General features: G+C 41.3%; 2 long non-coding RNA genes across 9 annotated transcripts in view; both read left to right on the top strand.

Moving 5' to 3' along the window:
- The first annotated feature begins 6442 nt into the window (after window positions 1-6442).
- LOC127479674 (uncharacterized) lies at window positions 6443-15477 on the top strand. Its single transcript, XR_007907650.1, has 4 exons — window positions 6443-6590; window positions 8815-9081; window positions 13054-13173; window positions 15282-15477. It is a non-coding gene; the product is annotated as an uncharacterized LOC127479674 (long non-coding RNA).
- Window positions 15478-15623: 146 nt separating this feature from the next.
- The window catches only part of LOC127479672 (uncharacterized), a 45741-nt gene continuing 44051 nt past the window's right edge, over window positions 15624-17313 (top strand). For 6 of the 8 annotated variants that reach the window (XR_007907645.1, XR_007907647.1, XR_007907643.1 and 3 more), the window contains exon 1: window positions 15624-16051. This is a non-coding gene — a long non-coding RNA (uncharacterized LOC127479672). The remainder of the gene's footprint in view (window positions 16052-17313) is intronic. The other 2 variants (XR_007907644.1, XR_007907642.1) reach the window with 2 other exon arrangements.

Raw genomic sequence — 17313 nt, 5'->3', positions numbered from 1 at the left:
GCCACCAACTCCATGCCTTTGGCAGGTCCCCACTGAGCCCCACCACAGACTCTAGCCCAACTGGTGGGCCCCATGGCAGCCCGCCCAGGGTTTATCGGGTTTAATCTGGGCAGGCAGCCAGGGCTGGCCGTCAGGAGGGAATGCTGGAAGGGGAACGGTCAGTGACCTCTGGAGGGGAGCCCATGCTGAAGCCATATGCTGGTCTAAGCACAAGAGGACAGGCAGTGCCAGGCCTGGCCAATCCTGCCCTGTCCAACCCCTTGGCATGCAAGCAAGGAGAGGATGGAGAGACCAAAAACGGGGAAGTTTCCTTAACGTGGGAGCAGGCCTGCTGTCCCAGCCTGCAGCAGTGGGCAGAGGGCCACCATAGTGTAAATTTAGGTCACCAAGCCTGGCGATACTCAAACCCAACACCCTGGGGTGCACAAAGAGCAGAGCTGACTAACGGGCTGGGAAGGGTCGGGAGTGAGGCTCAGGGATGCAGCCTGTAGGTTGGGCAAGAAACCCTCTGATCCTCTGATCAGCCCTGCCTGAGGCCTGGCTCGCTCCTCTGCTCTTATGAATAGTTTTTCCATTGCCTCCTGGGTAATTCCTTTCCCTCCCCTACCTACAACCAGGCCCTATGTGTTGCAAGTACTCTTTTTGTGGGATTTTAAAAACGTAAGTAAAAGTTGCATTTTGGCAGGTCAGTGCTGAAAGCAGGTTGATCAAATAATTTCAAAATTGACAAACGCATGCGAAATATGACTTTTTTTTGGATATTGAATTTTTAAACTTTAAATATGTGGATCTGCAAGCATTGAAGGGGAGAAGGAGCAAGTAGAAAGAAAAAAAGGAAAACCGATCTGTATGTTTTTTACATTATCCCCTAATAAGGGGAATTAAACAGAGGTGGTTTTATTGTGGCAGAAAGTATGTTTTTTTTGTTTTGTTTTTAAAAGTGTAAACTAGAAATATGAGAAGTTCTCAAAAGTTAGAATAAGCTGTTAAAACCATAAACATAAATTCTCAAAAACATGATACTGAAGCCAAGGTCTGCGTCAGGAAATGAGTTTAAGAACACATGAATGTATAACAGTTTTTAGCACAATTATGGAAGTCCTAATATGTATGTTGCAGGCTAATAGCTGGTAAGACCAGTGGACTTAACATCATTATGCATCAGTGCAGAGTCCTAATACTCAGAGGGAACATGGTGGACAGATGTATAATTGAAATATTAGGACTGAATGAAGTATTCTTGTCCTTCAGTGTGATCTGAAAGCAGGGTACATTGTTGTGCTCAGATGGACTTTGGTAATCATCTAAAAATAATCACTGGAATGAGCACAGCCCTTCTACATCTGGAGGCTCACTCCCACACAGTAGCAAAAACTGCCAACTTTCATGTATTAAAATTTCAGATTCAGGCCACAGTTTATTATGCCATGAGCTTTGCTGTTACCTCAGAAATAATAATATTGAGAAAACTGGATCTGGAATATGCACTGTCTTGCTGCTTTTCCCTTTCTCTGTTGCAGATCCCACATGTCCAGTCCTTATCTCCTGCTTGACTCTGTGGATGCTATGGGAAGCATGTCACAGTATAAATCCAAGTAAACAACATCACCTGGTCCCCTTTTACTTACATAACCAGTCTTCTCATTGCTGGGCAGGCATTATTTGTTTTTAGTATATCCATGCTGGCTGTTTCCAGTCACATTCTTGCTCTTATTGAGTCTGGAAATAATCTTCCAGAGTTTCAGGTGAAGCTGCTCAACCATACCTTCCATGATCTCCATACCCCAGGGGCCTCTGTCCCTTAGGGATCTCTCACAAATGCCATGATCATTCAGAGATGGCAGAAGGTGTCCTCACAATGACATTGGCCAGCTCTCAGTGTTCTTTGTTGCTTTCCAGCTGATGCTGTGAGTTTACATATGTGCAGTTTATCCAAGTATCCATAGCTTCCTCCTCCTCTTCTGAAAACATCGTCTTTCTCCCTTAGGCTTTGCTACTACCCATAGGAATCTGGGAGCTCCAAGACCACACCATGCCAGTAGGCATTCTTTTCTATGTCCTGTGCCACTAATGCTCTGCCTCATGTAGCAGCAATACCACAATTTCCTTAGTCCTCCTTTTGCTTCTGATGTACCTATAAATCCTCTTACTGTCCTTCACATCCCTCAATTGTTTTAACTCTGGTCTAGCTTTAGCCTTCACAATCTTATCCCTGCATGCTCAAATGGTTCTCCTAAAGCACTTCCTGGAATATGTCCCAGTCAATCGTTGCTGGAAGCTGTCTCCATAACTTTTATCAAGACATTAATTTATCTTTTTTTCTTATAGCAGAAGGAACGCGGACCGCTCAAAATCCTATCCAGGGTAGGGACACCGTGGATTTATGATGGTCTTTTTTACCCCTGTCTTTCCAAGTAGCTGACACTTGACTGGACTTGGGTTTTTTGGCCCTCACAGAACATGAAGTGTATTTTTTTCCCATGGATTGCAATCCTGAGATCTTGTCCCTGCTTAGTAATGAACAGTTCATGACCCGTCACGGCGCCAAGGTAATATTGTTTAGATGTTTCTCAGCTTTTCCTCTGAACAAACCAATGCAATTGTGAGGAAGAGGCAGATGACAGCAGATGGAGAAGATATGCAGGATGGATTAAGGTGATATGTATGCTGGGGTTTATTTATCGCACTGGCTGGATGCAGAGGTATGGGAAGGAAACTTCTCTGAATAGGACACAGGTATGAAAAGACTCAGCCTTCCTTCTGTTTTAAGAATCTATGGGACAAATCACATTGTCAGGGGACATGCAATATTCCCATTAAGGAATATACCCAGAACAAATTGCAACATAGCAGTGTTTTATGGATTACCAAACTGCATGATGGATTTCACTTTGATTCTGCTAGGGATAAGTTCCTATTTTGGGGGGGAAATACTAAATCACTTTTAGGTTCTATAGCATGTGCTTGGTACTTTATTTTACTTTAAGAAAGCTTGACTAGCCACGGCTTAACTCTGGCCATTGATGGGCCCAAGTTGCTTCTCTTACAATGGGGATAATTGTACTTTCCTGCCTCATTTAAGTATGTTGCCTATTCTGAAGTGCTTAGATATTAGGGTACAGAAACGCTTTTGCTGCCATGATTGCTTTCACCTACTTTACATTGGTATAGTCAGCTGCTGGAAAGCATCTGAATCTGCCCAGTGGAACAGGTTCTGAATTTGGAAAAATCTGATTGGAATTCCCAATGGAAAAGCCACCACTCTCTCCCTACTTCCTTGCTAATCCCTGCAGATTCAGGGCCTGAGTATGGACTGCAGCTGAGGGGAACAAACTGTTTGACTGTATTTTGCAGTGATCCCCTCAACAGAGCAGACTGTGGTGAGATGCTCCAATTACATGACTGAAGCAACGTTTGTTAAAAAAGTAAAAATCAACAATTAAAGCTATAATCTCGTCACTAAGTAGAAGTCCCGCAGAAAATCTAGTCTCAGCATTTTAACACTTGGAAACAAGCAGGGTTTTTTTAACTGCTGAAGGGAACAAATGCAACTTCCTGATACACAAGTTGTATGGAATAGTCAGTGTTTTCCAGCAGGAGGAAAAGGACATTAAAAATAGAACCCCAAACTCATTCACCACTTGCTTGTGATGCTGGAGAAATGCCATTGTTAACCAAGTCTGCTGCATATTCATTTCGGTAATGTTGATGTTTCACTTCAGAGATTTGTAGCAAATAATTTCCTCTGGAGAAGTCTTTGTAAACACACAAAGCACTGTGTGTGTCCTGTTCTCATTTAATTTGAAAACCCCAATACAAATGACCTGATAATACTATGTTTTTGATATTGCTTTTAAATAATTATGTGAGTGAAAGTTACATAGTGAAGCTCTGTAAGTGTAACCCCTTAAATGATAAAGGTACACTGAAGTGTTCTGAGCCTTTGTGAGCCAAACCAAATGCTTCAGCTTGCTGGTAACTGAAGCCTTTATGCATCCTTTTGCAGATAAAAAGATAAGGGAGGCAAAAAGTTCATCAGCAATAGAATGAAAAACTGAAGTTCTGAGTTAGTTGTTCCTCTTCTGTAGGCATTTCTGAAGGGCTGTGCTTCTGAGTCCTGAGAAGCATACTTGTTCTCCCTTTTCTCCAGATAAAGAGAGGAATTGGTCTCTTGGTTAAGCTGTGATGTGGAGGTTCGTGTTGTCTTGAAGTGGCTCTCATTTCTGGCCTGAAGACTTATCTCAATTGAGTGAGGTTGTTTCAGTTCCTCCCTGCAAGCTGAAGGAGGTTTCACGATGCATTTTGCTGAAAGAGGATTGTCGGGTAAAGTCTTGTTTCCCTGAGTGCTTTGCCCAGCCCAGTGGCATCTGGAAGGAAATAGGGTGAAAAGAGAAGCAGCTCACATGCATCCCTTCGCCTCCAAGTCTCGTGTACCATCTTTCTGCTAGCCTTGCATTTACCTCCTCCAGTCTTCTTGAAGGAGCAGAATATAGATAATTTTGTTCTTTCCTGTGGGGTGGGGAGTTTGTGGTCTGCTGCAGGTCTTCATGATGTTTGCTTTGCTCACCTGTGCAGATGAACTGGGAATACTCTCTTTTTTTGGCCATTGTGCATTCTTTCCAGTTCTGTGCCTTTAGGTTGCCAGCACTGCAGGCGTTTTCAACCCATTTTTTTCCACCTTCCTGCTCTCTGCTGTCCTGTATCAATGCACTTTTCTACATTCAAAACCTGGCCCTGGTTTCTGACGTGTCTGGTTTCAGAAAGAAGTCTCAAACAGTTGCTGTATCTGTGAAAGATATTTAGGAATGATGCTTTGTTTACTCAGAGATTTCATGGGGACATCTTGGTATATTCTGCAGCACGCAGCACTCCTAAAACTGCCTTACATTACATAGCTGCGCAGGTTTGGGCTAGCCGTTGTTTTGGTTGTAGAAGAGGAGCCTCACTGACAGCTGTTTTTCTGACCACATGCCTACGTTATTTTTCCTAGATATATATAGAAGTCTGACTTGCTGAGCAGAGCAAAACGGCTTTGTGCAATTAATGTGACATGCTTAATAATGCTTGGAAGGGTGCAGGCATCTGCATTTATTAACCTGCTACAACCAAAAAAAAAAAAAAATCTGACAAGCAATCCCAGTGCAAACACAGCACATGTTTTTCTAAAAAAGGGACAGCACAGTGCCCAGTTATAAAATTGCTTTTGAGATGAAACACTCTGTATTTCCAAGAGAAACTTATGTCATGCCAGAAACTTACTTTATCCTTGGGTTATCCTACACAGTGACAAATTCAATTTACGACTTTTTTTTCTTCTTTGGCATTTTAATTTCATAATTACTTTCCTATTTAAGCAGCTCATTCCTTGAATGCAAAGTATGGTTTGGTTATTAGCACTGCAGTGGCACCTTGGTGAAATCAGGTTCAACCAGCTCTCCATATTTTTCCCAGTCAATAAATGATTTTTAATAGTTCATCATGACATAATTGAAAAGTTGAAGGCTCAGATAATTAGCATCAATATACAGCTTTCCAGACCCAGCATTTTATACATCTGCTTTACTAATACTGTTGTCTGGAGAGGTTTCAATTTGAAAAGGAGGGCACTCCTGAGGGGTGCCTGCATGAAAATGAGACCTTATTTAGCTTGAGAAGAAAAAGCATCAGCCACAGCTCCAAGGTCCCTTGTCTTGGGTGCAAGATATTAGAAGAGAAGCCCATCTGCACTCCTGTCCTCAGCAGCAGCACTCATTTTACTGTACATGTTACTGCTGCAGAGACAGATACACCAAGTTCAACCTCCTGTAGCTATTAAGACCTACCCTGCAGTATGACCTTACTCAAAAGGTATAATATACAACTCACAACATTTCTTCATCAGTGTATAAACACCGTATTCTTGGCTGGCTGCCCCTTTCAGGAAAACAAGAGGAGACTGGGGAGAAGATGAAGGGTTGGAACTGCCTCACATGCTTTCTCATAGTGAATTGCCTGGTTTCAGTATTAGGGGAAAATTTAATTCCTGTGTTTGCGTCTCGGTCCCTGCCTTATTTTCAAAGAACATCAGAGGGGGAAGAAGGACAAGAATGTGGGAGGCATTGATCCTTGAAGAAGAATGTAGCTGGGGACAAGGAGATGAAAACGTTAATTTATTGCCAAAGTGGGGGAGAATTGTGTTTGAACCCAGAGGTTAAAAATACTATAGATTGTTTGCCTCCTGAGACAAGCGCTATCAACAGTGCTGAGCTCATCACAGAAGGGTAGGATTGAGAGACACTATACAGATAAAGTTTTGTGCTTGGAGTCCTGCTAGAGCATGTTGGAATCTGACCTATGTGCCTGAATTGCCTTTCTATGGAAACTACTGTCTCAGCCCTGTCTCAGCCCCATGTGACATTGGCATGTGGCCATGTCACACCTCTTGACCCCAGAACTGAAATGTACTTTGGACTCATAAAACCCATATTGCAGAAGAGATCACCAGGCTGTTATGTACCCAGAAATTGCAATCAGTAAGTGCTTGGTCTGAAAAAGCACTGAGCATCTATCTGATTCCTGTCAATCCACTACTGCTGAAACATAGATCTATGGTAAGGGTTCTTCTTTGCATTAGTGCTTTTGCTTTCAGTTTTCCTTTCTTAATTTTACATTTTAGAATATTAGAACATAATACTTTCTGAAGAAATAGAGCTGTTTTCACTGAGCAAGTGAAATCCTATGTGGCAGAGGAAAATCCACTTGAAATAGGTGGGAATTTTCCTCAGTAAGCACTGAAATGTTTGGCCCTTGGGATGGAAATAGACCTTGGAGTTTTACCAAGGTGCTTCAGAGATCCTTGTTCCCATTGCTTTTCTCTTTCAAATATGACTGGAGCTGTCTAGAATCAGGACTCATTTGAACTAAAAATAAGTATCTTTTAAAACAGGATCTTCATTCTCTGGTCTCTTAGAAAGTCTGCTGACGTATGAAATGGAGTATTGCTTTTGGTGCTGATTTTCTAGCCTGTGGTTTAATCTGTGCGAACTCTGAAATGCTGTTTTTACTTTACTAAAGGCCAAGCCTGTGAGTGAATGATTGTGTTGCTAAAGATCTGATAAGCTTCTTTGAACTAGTTCCTTTAGTAACCTACAGTACTTATTTATTGTAGGTACCTGAAAATAAAACCCAGCTACTTCACATTATTTAGAGACACTGAAGAAGAAATATAGAGCTCTTTATGCACATGAGAATCAGATTCAAACAGATACAATAAATGTTTCCTTTGTAAGCCTAAAAGTTCCCCTAAAGTCTTGCAATTGCGGGAAAAAATATAAAAAAAAAAATCACAGAGCAGATGTGATTCTGTGCCCAGGGATTATTCTATAACCCTGAAAGGTTGAACAAACACTGCTTTTACAGAGGGAATCTGTGAGTGAGTGCTTCTATGCTTTTCCACAAGTGACATCTGATTTAAGAAGTACCTCACCTCGTATCCTCACCATTCTAGAGAGGATTTTGAAAATGAATACAGTCTCATGCTTGTGAAAATTGATCAAAATTGATGTCACTGCAGACTTAAAAGTGTTGTAAAGTTGAATAAGTAATCACAAGACAAGACCGTTATTCAGTGTGGATTCTATAACAGCAGCTATCATGGTGTCATCTGCTGGGGTTCAGTTTCTTATTCTTACTGTATGAACAAGACTGGATGCTTGTTTGTTATTTAAGACATCTTATCTGTAATGACCATAAAGGAGTTGAAAAGGTACAGTTAATTTTAAATTGGTGTGCTGTTGGAGCCAAAGTTATAAGAATTGCATTTTTGAGATTCAATCATGAACTTCTGTGTTAGAATGGAAAATTTTCCTTCAAGGCACAAATTACCTTCTCGAGCTTGAAGTGAACAGCTGGAAATAGCTGAAGAATCTGTCCCTCAGAATGGGTGGAAATATGGTGAGATGCATTGTGTAGGATGGGAAATTTATCTTTTATTAAAGTACCTGCACTGATTTTACTAAGACTGGCATGTTACACCCCAGAAGGAATACCCTTCAGTTTCCATCTTATAATTTTTGTTAATTCCATGCTTACAGACACTGTTATGCTCTCCACGCTTCAACTAAATAAATGACCTCCTAAATGTAGCAAGTAACACCCCCCTGTTTTCTTTCTTTCCCTTCTCCATAAAAACACTCCTACTGATCCTGAAAGCAAGATTTACACAAGAAAATCTTTGCCCTGGGAGTAAATAGTGTGGTTTGATTTCTCTGCCAAGGCTCCAGGTTTCTCAAAACCTAGTTATAAGCATCTAGAAACCTCAGCTAAGTTATATAGCATAGTAAGTGCTTACAATAATTTATGAACTGGAATTAGAGTTGTAGAGTTATTTCTAATACTATAATCCTTGTAATGCTGGAAATAGTATCTTCATACAGTGTCATATGCTTAATTGCTAATTAAGGCATAGCTTACTAAAACACTAACTAGCATGCTTAAATAATTTTTTTTGTCTTAAGAATATGATGCCAAATTTGTGAAGTGAAAGTAGTTGAAAATAATATCAAAGTTAGTGTCAAAAAACTCAGGGTTAGATATGAACTCTGAAGCTTAACACTAAGTGAAGTTTTGATCCTTAGTCCTACTGTAACAATATGCAAATACGGGTAAGGAATACATAAGGATCAACAACTCTATACTTCACGTTGAACTTTCCTTATGTTCCGCTTTTGGCTGGAGTAGAGCTAATTTTCTCCATGGTGGCTAGTGTGGGGCTGTGTTTTGGATTTGTGCTAACACAGTGATGAAGATATAGAGGTGTTTATTATTGCTGAGCAGTTTTCACACAGTGCCAAGACCTCTTCTGCTTTCCGTATTGCCACGCTGGTGAGGAAGTTGGGGTGCATGGCAAGCTGGGAGGAGACACAGCCAGGACAGCTGACCCTAACTGACCAAAGGGATATTCCAAACCATACATCATTCTCAGTACATAAAGTGGGGGGAAGAAAGAGGAGTTATGGCGTTTGTCTTCCCAAGTCACTGTTATGTTTGATGGGACCCTGCTCTCCTGGAGTTGGCTGAACACCTGCTTGTCTATGGGAAGCAGTGAGTTAATTCTTTATTTTGTTTTGCTTGCATGTACAGCTTTTGCTTTCCCTATTAAAATGACTTTATCTCAACCTATGAGTTTCCCATTCTCTCCCTGATTCTGCTGGTGGGGGAGCGAGCTAGTGGCTGTGTGGGGCTTGGCTGCTGGCTGAGGTTAAACCATGACACCTTACAAGAAGAAAACACCTCTCATGCTGTCCTGCAGAGGACATCTTGAGATGTCATCCCAGACACAGAGGGCTTGTGACCTTTACCTTCCTTGTGCAGACACGTATTTATGGTGAGTGAGAAGTGAAGAGACCACGCCACAGACTGACACCCATTGATGATTCCTCTGTACTCATATTTCAGTTTCCACTCATTTATATTATAAATAAATAAATATATACCTAGCACAAGAGAAGCTCACTTTCCATGGTGTTTATGCTGCTGACTACATGGAAGTCATGTGAATGTTGGAATATTTGAACTACAAGATCTTTCACAATACATTTACATTAAACAACACCCTAGACGAAGTCTTTCCTGACCTACTCGAGCAAATAATTCTCTTGCGTATAGAGATCATGATTTGTCTGATTTTTAAGTGTCTGTTGCCAGCAGTGATTGATTTTGTTTTCCCTAGCTTTTCTGTTTGTATTTATGTGTATGTGCATACTGATGCAGGAAAAAAAAAATCAAACATATGATAAAGGCTAAAATTTGAAAAGGTTGTTTTGGAGTGTTAAAACATACCTGTATTGGACTATCATACACCTACACATAGACAATGTTTATTATCCTGATGATGAATTGGTAGGAAAACAACAGTGGCTTATTTTTGAAAAAAAATTACAGGATTTGAATTAATACACATACTACTAAAGTAAAATGGGGATAACTGGAAAAAATTGCTAATTACTTATATAGATGCATTGTAAATCTAAATGAGTATTCATGAGGAATGATATGACTGATAAGACCCTTATATGATGTAGATTCTCCGTCAATGGTTATCACTGTGTAGTCTGCTGTGTTACAATTTCTTTCTTTTATCATTTGAGGAAGACTTGTGTTTGAAAAGATGTGTGATATTGTTAGCTTTGTGGCTGTGAAAATGTTTTCAGTCAAGGCAGCACAGATAAAAGGGCTGCAGGGAAAGCATCAGAGAGCGATATCTGTGCTCCATGGGTGCTGGCAGAAGCTGATTATTTTAACAGAGTTGCTCCCTAGAAGTTTGTGCCAGGTTCTGGTAGCTGCAAAGAGTGATGATTGCTATAGGGCTGTCTGTGAAAAACTAAATTTTATCTTTAGATAAAGTAGTCATAAAGGTACTGTATGCACTGCTATCACTATACTGATTTCTTAACCACTTGGGAGGATAAAGTGAGAGGCTTTGGACAACCTCTGTTGTTACAGAGGAGGTCATATGAGGTGGGTTTTGCAGGTTCGGTTCTTTGTACAGTTCTTTGCAAGAAGAGAGATTGTAATGTGGGGAAATCTTTCTGTAGATCCAAATTCCCTTTCAACCATCTTGTTACTTGAGTTCTGAAATCTGACTTTTCATATATGAATTGATTAATACAATTGAAAAGATCTTGTCTCTTCAGTAGTGTTCCTTGTAATGATCTTGTAACATTGTATTTTCCCCCTGCTCAATGTAAGTCATCTCAGGTGTCCCTCTCAGCTGCTGGAATTTCAGCTTCCATTTATTTTGTAGGAATGTGGTTAAAATCAATATGATGATTAGTTTTATTACTTTGTTTTTTTACTTGATGCACCTATAGAACACCTCCAGGTACACTTAACACAGATATAAAAGGAGTAGCAAAATTAAGTAGCATATGTAAGCAAGTACAAGCTAAAGGACCAAAATACCCTTCAAGCTCTCTGGCCTTCTAAATAACACTCTTAGAAATGGTCTAGTTAAAAAACTAATTATCCTCAAAGCATCCTCTGAAGTTGTTTAGACTTGGTCTTTGACAGGGAAAGTGAGTTTGAATGGTATATCCTCTGAGACATGAGGCCTCTATTTGGGTAACTATGAGGATGGCTCTGAACTGTGATACCTGCACCCTGACAGCACATTAGGGAGTGAGCCAGCATACATCAGTCCCTCCACACTGCCTGCCCTGCTTTCCACGGGAAGAAAACCTGTAAGAAACTCAAGGAAGAATCTATGGTGGCCTCCATCAGCCCCCTCATCTGGACTTTGAGGGACCCAGACTTTGGGGCACAGTGCAGAAGGCACTGCATTTGCCCCATAGTTCTTGTGTAGCATCCGAGTCCTTGAGCTGATGAATTACTAGGCTAAAAATACTCAGTACTGGATTTGGACCAGAGAACCGAATTTGGAAGCCAGTGGAGTTTATGCAACATCGAAGTCGTGTGGCCCAGGGGGATAAACCTAGATGTGCAGCTGCCTGAGATCTGAGTTGCACAGAGTAACAGCACTTGGGGAATTGCAGAAACATTCACACCTCCAAGAGGGACTTCTAATTCCTTAGCCAACTGGACAGGCAGAAACATCCCCAGCTACTGCTGCTAGCAATCACGTTGCAACACTGTGGGATCCAAGCAAGAGATTTTATATTTGGGGGTCAAATTCTTGAGGGGATGTAAAATGGTTCCCTCATGTTTTCTGCACTGGGGAGCAGATGACTCATCCTCACTGCACAGTTATGCACTGAGCAGGGATGTTTTTTTTCAGTATTGACCTAATAACATTCTTATTGGTGTTATGCAGAACAGAAGCACACCAGAGCTAACCATTTAGTGCAACTATTTAAGTAAATGGTGCAAGTAACACGTCATATGTGAAACTTGCAGGAAGTCCCAGGGCTTCTGGGTGGATGTCTGAGTCACAGGGAGGGGGTGTCACAGAAAAGGAGTTTCCTTCTCAGCTCTCCTGGCTTTTGTTCTTAAAGATTTATAATAGATTTTGCCAGGATAAACCGAGTGGCTTTTCCCAACTGCATCCTGTAGGTCTATGGTGCCCAAACTGAATGGTCTTTAACATTAGTCTTTAAATCTTTTAATGTAGTGATTAAACATGACAGGGATTAAGTCCCTGTCCAATAGCAGCTCACCTAGGTGCGTTGTTAGATGCAAAGCACAAAGCCAAATGCTCTTAAGCACCCAAGCATACGGCTGTTTCAAAATGGAGCAAGCTCCATCACGTCTTGTGATTAGGAAGCATTTCTTTTTTATTGAAGATAGAGTGGAATAAAATGGTGATAAAAAGAAAGACTTCCAGAGCAGAAGAAATAGATTGCTGACGAAGGTTAGAAATGCAAGGGTTTTATCCTAAGTGTTTTTAAATATAGGTATATAGTATAGTTTAGATATATTTATGAGGTACCTAGTCTAATGGAAAAAGAACTTGCAATTTCGTAATTTCCTCAAGTATCCAGGCAAGAGACTAAATTACTCATATAAAGCAAATCAAATAGAGTTTGACACACAAACCATCAACTAATAAAAACATTCTTCTGGTTGCCAAGTCACCTAAAAATCTCTCAGAAAATGTCAGAAAGGAAGTATATGTGTGAGCCATAGAGCCTTTAATTATGCCAACACATGGTATATTTATTCTTGCAGAATTTTTGCCTCAGCATGTTTTTTCCCCTCATCTTTTTATGTGGTTTTTAAGGTTACCATACAATTCATGCTTGATTTTAACCCAAAATCCTTTGTTTCCTTATTGGCCTTTTCCTATGATGTTAAATTACTATAGCAACTGAGTGCTTCCCATGGCTTTATTTTCATAACATCTCAAAAAGATGAATGGATAGCATTACTGTGCTTTACAGTTTAACAATAGAAAGTTTGAGGTAAAAAAATGAAGTAAGTTTATTCATTTACTGAGGGAAAATGCCATTTAAAGAAAATTAAATTGTTCATTGATGGGTTTTGTTTTTAGCTGGAAACCCCTCTGGGAAGTGTAATTGTGTCACTCTGGAAGTGTAATACTTCTGTTTTTTCCTCCAGAAGAATAAAATCAAAATGTTTTCCTTCCACGTTTGAATTTAAGAGGAACACATTTGGGATTTTTTGCACTGGCTCAAATATTTAATTTGAAATCTTGTATCTTAAAAAGAAGTGAACTCGGTAAGTGGAGCTGAGTCCTTTGCAGATTGTGTCTCCTAGCGTATATTCTCTCTATAGGGTTACGTTATGCTACCAGCTGTGGCAGATGGAATCAAGACTGGGAGCCTGGCTTTCTAAAAAGCGAAGAGAACCCATAGATTTATAATATTATTGATACCTGTGGACATGCTAACAGCCAGGACAAAAATGTGAATTTCCCTGCAGAACTGGTGCTGGGTGTGAAATGAAGTAGGTGGCGGAGAGCAGCTGCCTGCTGCCTTTTGTGGGGTGGCTTTTGGGAGATATGGGATGCTTTGTCAGAAACTCCCATAGGCATTTCTGGACAGAAAATTGAAAAAAAAAAAAAAGGAGAGCCTCAATACCTCTCAGGTCCCAAAACTTTTGCTTTAATCTTTCTACTTTTTCTTTGCTTGCTGCTTTGCACTTCTTGCTCTCTCCTGTTGCCGCATGCTTGCTCTGCATTCCTGGCTCTCCCCAGACTTCTGTACTTCTCGTGCTATGTTTTATTTATACATTATTCTTCCTATTCCTTTGCTGAACACCAACCCCTGCTTTGCTCTTTCATGCTCTCACTACTCAGCCAGTCCCAGTTTTCCAATTCTACTCCCCCTGAATGTTGTTTTCCTCATTTTCTTGTTATTCTCCAAACCTGTGTCTTCCATTTTGCCCTCCTGATCTTCTTTGCCTTTTCTCCCTCCAGCTGCTGGTCCTCTGCCCCCTGCCTCTCCAAAACCCTTCAGACTGATTGTCCCCATTCTCTCCATATCTGAATCAGATGTCTTTTACATGATGCTTAGATGGGGTATTGCTCTTCACTTTCAGCCACTGCTCAGGCTGAAGCATCTCAGAGCCATGGAAGCGCAGCTCCAGGCAAAAGGGATAGCATGTGACAACACTGTCAGTCACTTTGAGGAGACCTTTCTGAGGACGGAGGGGTGTGGACATCAATAAGGCTGCTCATGGACAAACAAGATGTATAAATCAGGATCCTTTAGCAGACCTGGGGAGGATGTGGGGGGCAGAGGGAAGGGATTGTGGGTGGAAGGCAGGGGGTTGAGGTGGAGACTGCCCAATTCCTCCAAGGTGGCCTTTTAGACAGCCTTGTTACTGCCAGCTCCTCTCCAGGGTTTGCTTTTCCCATCCCCTCTGAAGGAGCAAGAGTTAAAGTAAATGGAGGCAGCTGGATGTGGCCAAAGCCCTTGGCATGCCTGCCTGACCCATCCGGCGGCACCTGCCTCCTTCACTCTCTCCCACCCACACCCTTCATGCACAGGGCTGTCTCCTCTCTCCAGGCAGAAAGGCAGCATGAGGCAGGTGCTGTTTTGATCCTACTCTCTTTTTTTGATGCATGGTGGCATGATCCGGCTAGGATTTTGTGGGGTTGCATAAAGGATGCTTTGGCCTTTCACAAAATCCCTTTACATGAACTGCTGCTGGAGGGAAGCTGCCCTTCAAGGGGGAGAGATTTTTCAACACAGGAGATTATTTGCAGCAATGTGTGCAGGCAGGGTTGGTCAGAGCCATCTTCCAGCTTAGTTGCTGCCTAACCTAAATTTTGAGGTTGCTCAAGGAAGGCTGAAGAAACAGGGAAATGGTGCATAAGCTGAGGACAAAGCACACTGAAACTGAAAAACTACACAAGGAAAGACATCCTCTGCGTGGCAAAGAAACTGTGATCTGTACTTACTGCTGGACTTATCTGTACCTTATTTCTGAAAACCGTTCATCTGTATGGATAGTACAGCTGGGTTAAGTTTAAGGAAACAAAGACTTTACCCAAAGTTGTTCTCCATCCCAGGAAATTACCTGAAAATATAATACATATGGAGCAATCTAATTTTTAAAATGGCTAAAAAATTAAAAGGAAAACACTTTTAATGTGTATTTTAATGAGTTTCAAGGACAGCAAAAAAAATTTAGCTGTATGTGGAAAGCTAATGTAATCCATATCGGTAGGGAGTTACCTAACACATCTGGGCAGAGTTTCTGCTGGTGGCCTTTGCTGGTCATCTTTGCAATGGAACAGGCAATATGTGAATGTTTTGGGGCCCCTGCTCTAGATTACTCTCTTAGAGCCTGTTATTTCTGTTTCCCTTGTTTGCTGACAGTCACCAACTGGGTCCTGACTTTGGGGCTTGGCTATCCCACAAAATGAGCAGGAACAATGTGCCTTGGACCCCCAGAAGGTACAGGTAGAAATGACAGAGGCCTTTCTGATAGCTTCAGTTGGGGTATTTTGTTATTATTTGTGTTTCTTTTGAGCTGAAAGGATCACAAAGAAGATTTAAGTACCCTTGCACTGAATTTCACAGGCAAAACAACCATGAACATTGAAAATAAAAGTGTCTGTGGAGAGAAGCAGGAGGTGAAAACAGCAGGTGCCTTGAATGCTACTGCAAAGATGGTCACCGGGGTTAGCAGAGGTCCCAAGTAACCTGTAAGTATATAAAACCCCTTTTCAGCTAAAATAAATCACTGCAGCTTCCCTCTCACAGGTGACCAGAGATTTACTCAGTTTACACTCAGTTTAGGATCCTCCCAAAGAGCTTGCAGCCTCTTCTGAACTCCTCTGCACAAATAATCCCCAACTCTTGCTAAGTGTCCAGGCAACCCCAAAATAATTTTTATCTTTATGCTTTCAAATATCACTGTTGCTAACCGAAAAATCACTACTGTTTCCTCCTCAGCTTTCTCTTTGCTGCTCTCCCCCTTGTCAGTGAGGATTAGGCTTGACTGCAGCTGATTTTGCTGTCTCACTCCCTGCAATGGGGTGCCAAGCATTCCACAGTGACACAGCAGCTTTTCCCCTGTCCCTCCATTTCCCTTGGCTGTTCCAACTCCCCCAAAGCCACGGGGCTGCAGATTTTCAGCGATGCAGGTAGGTGATAAGACTTTGAACTTTTGCTGGGGGCTGGCTTGCTGCAGCGGGTCTGAAGGGTGCAGTGAGGTAAAGGAGCAGGTGAGGGGCCACTGGCTTATAATGGACCTTACCAGGGGTGAAGCAATTCAGTGTTTACTAATATTCTGCATTGGTAAAACAACACAAACCACTTTTTTTTTCTTTATTTTTTTGTGGAAGCAAGGATACCATTATGAAAAAGTTGTAAGTATGTATATCGATGTGTGCATGTGTGCACATATGCTTGTTTGGATTCAGAAATGGAATTGATGGCAACTAAGACAAAAAATGCAAGCACATTCTTTTTTACTTTTGTCAGACCTTTTCATGAGCCTGACCAGTAGTCACAGGACTACTGGTTGTTGATTTTCAAAAATGCAATGAAATTGTGATCCCATTAACATTTCTATGAATTTTAATGGATATGAGCTATTAAGACAGTGAATAAAACCTATAAGACCTAACTTTTCTCTTGACTACTTGAAATATGGTGGTTTATTATTATTGCTGTCATTCTTGTGGCCAGTCTGATGTGCTAATGCTAAATTTCAATCTTTTTGAAGACTCTCCTGGAAAACAAATTAGGAATAATCCTGCATTAGCATGGACAGCTCACATTCCGCTCTAATTGGTACATTATAATTTTCCCTCTTCTTTTTTCCTTCTGATTTTCTAAAGTACTTTTCAGTTTCTCCAAATCACTTTGTAAATTTACATTCTGGCTCGGCCGGTCTATTTTTCTATTTTAGAAAAGACAAGTTGGCTTGGCTAAGTAAATTATTTTCCTTCAGATGAGAGGGGTTTCGCTAAAGTGTTAGTTCACAAAATGCAAAGTTCCCTGACTGGTGAACTGTATTAATTGATGCAGATGCAAAGTTGTCCAGCTGGAGGAGTTGCTACTTGTAAAGGCATGAGTAGGAAAGAAAGTTGTTCCCCCCACCCCACCCTGTGTTACCTGTATATCCAAGGCCAAGGCCAAGTCTTTGGGTGGGGTGCCTGCAGGATAAGCCTACGGATGAGCAGCAAAGGAAAGGATCTTACCTCTGCTTTTTCTTTCAGGTTTCACGCACATACTCACACTCTACCACAATCACTTTGGTCTTCCCTGGGTTAAATTTTTAACTCAAGATGCCTGTCTCAACTGAACTTCAGAAAACCCAGGAAAGCACATCATCTGTTTTATAGGGAGCAGGGATGCAGAACTAAGTGATATGAGAGCACCTCTGCAGTACCAGCTGATG

This window comes from Manacus candei, unplaced genomic scaffold, assembly GCF_025592945.1.
Source record: "Manacus candei isolate 608988 ecotype Guabito, Panama unplaced genomic scaffold, ASM2559294v1 h1tg000069l, whole genome shotgun sequence".
Classification (NCBI taxonomy): Eukaryota; Metazoa; Chordata; class Aves; order Passeriformes; family Pipridae; genus Manacus; species Manacus candei.
The sequence above is the reverse complement of the archived record's forward strand: the minus strand, read 5'-3'. Positions and strand labels throughout refer to the sequence as shown.